The following is a 2,092-nucleotide window of genomic DNA, read 5'->3' as shown; positions in this document are numbered from 1 at the left end:
TACTTGTATGATTTTTCTGGTCAATATATGTTTATAATAGACAATATGGCCGTTCTGCTAAAATTCCTTTTTTTCTATGTCGCTTGCAGTGAGCATGATAACTCTGGAAGAGCTTATCTGAAATCAAAAAATCAAAAAGATCTCGTTAGTATATTCCTTTGCGGACTTCGTGAACGAAGGGTTTATCGAAATGTAGTTTTTTAAATAAATGGCGACGACTTTGCCAAAAAGTTCGATTTTAGAGGTAAAAAAATTCGGTTTTTTTGGCCATAAAAATGTTAACTTTGGTGCAAATGAAAATCCCTTCGTTCACGAGGGAGCCATTGTAATTAGAAATAAACACGACAAAGATTCAAATCGATCGGTGAAATGGTTCTCCACAAATCATGCTCACCGCAACGGTACTTTTCAAAAAACAAAATTCTGAGATAATCACGGTTAAAGTTTTAAGACTACTTTTTTCATAAATAAAATTAATTTCTTCGAACTTACATAGAGTCATCTATTCCAGAGCCATAAAGGGTCCCTTCTGCATCTTTGGCAGCCAGATGGTTGATCTGGCTTTGTCGTCGAGCGATCCTTCCCTCTTTAGAGGCACTTTGCGCGCGCTGCTCGGCGATCGACATGCGCTGATTATCTGCCTTTGCGACAAACGTATGGGCATGAGAGCCACAGGATATCCCCAAAGTTTAAAAAATCTTCAAAATTGCAATATTTCCCTCATTGAAAACACAGGCAGATGTATAAGCTGCAATTTGGACCGGCTGCATACCTCCAGGAAGATTCTTCGGAGTGATTTTCCAAATGAGTTGATTGTAACTCTCATTGTTGTTCTGCATGAATCCGCCTAGGCATCTTTCCAGCAATTCATTTTTTGAAAGATCTTCATAAGTAGACTTTATAGCTTTTAAAACGTCTTGAAGAAGAGGTTTGTAGCTATGCTCGAAGTCAGGCATCTTATTTTGTTTTTTATTTTTACCATCGAGCAGCGCTGCGAAAGCTTTTTGCCACTCACACCATGAATCACTGCCGGCCGGGCACTTGTCATGCTGTGGATGTTTGTCAGTGGAGTTGTAGTGATAATACGTTGACCAAATAGCATTTTTCATTGCTTCAACTGAATCAGGATTACGACGAATCGCTAAGCTGTAATATATCGTTAATTTGTCAATCATTTTCCCGGTCAACTTTCCTTTTCCTCCGAACCCTGTATTTTTCTTTTTCAAATTACGCAATCGAGTGCCTATTCTTTTTTGCACATGGCCAATGCATTCTTTTTTTTTTACTTCCAGTTTTCCATACGGCCTTACATTCTTTATGGCAGTGTACGTTTTCAAATCGCCGTCACCAATGTAATTCGTGTATTTTACACCATGCACTTTTTCGAAACGTTGAAACATTTCTATCATAGCATCGACCTTCATTTTTCCAGCTGATTCCGTGTGATTTGCTGTGCAATTAGGTTCATGCGCGTTCTTCAACTCTTCATACTCAGCTGTATCTTGTTTTTTATCCCACATTTCACACCATTTGCAATATGCACTTTTCACCACAATATCAATAATCTTGCCTATATAATATCCAATCAAGGAAGAAACTCCATACAATGATGTGAATCCACGTTTTTTCCACGTACCGTCACCAGATACTGTCAAATGAGTTTTATTCGGTCCATCCGTCTTTTCAATTTCTTCACGCACAGCATATGTCATAAATTTATCAAATACCGCTTTCACAGAATCACATATGTGATTCAATATAATGTCATAAGTTGTTTGAAACAAAAACGGTGGCATATCCATGAGCTCGCAAAATTTTTCACAGCCCGCTGCTCCTAAGCCAAGTAATCGCATTACAAATATAAAGCGTCTGTTTATTTCGAAAGAATGATTTATAAAAGAATTGATTTTTCGCTGTAGGCAATTATCACAAGTTAACGCAATTTTAAATCCTAGTCCTCGTGTCTGCATCGGAGCAAATTTAATATCACCATCACAAGTTTTGCACTTTACAAATTGTGAAAGAGTCGTAAATACCAATATAAAATTGATAATTCGATATTCAATTGAATGATCAACCGGTACGTTCACCT

General features: G+C 37.5%; 1 pseudogene; it reads right to left on the bottom strand.

Annotated features, from left to right (window-relative positions):
* Window positions 1-488: 488 nt before the first annotated feature.
* On the bottom strand, window positions 489-1,853 carry LOC140666452 (uncharacterized; annotated as a pseudogene).
* Between the last annotated feature and the right edge of the window lie 239 nt (window positions 1,854-2,092).

This window comes from Anoplolepis gracilipes, chromosome 6 (assembly GCF_047496725.1).
Source record: "Anoplolepis gracilipes chromosome 6, ASM4749672v1, whole genome shotgun sequence".
Lineage (NCBI taxonomy): Eukaryota > Metazoa > Arthropoda > Insecta > Hymenoptera > Formicidae > Anoplolepis > Anoplolepis gracilipes.
This window is presented reverse-complemented; position numbering and strand designations above follow the sequence as displayed.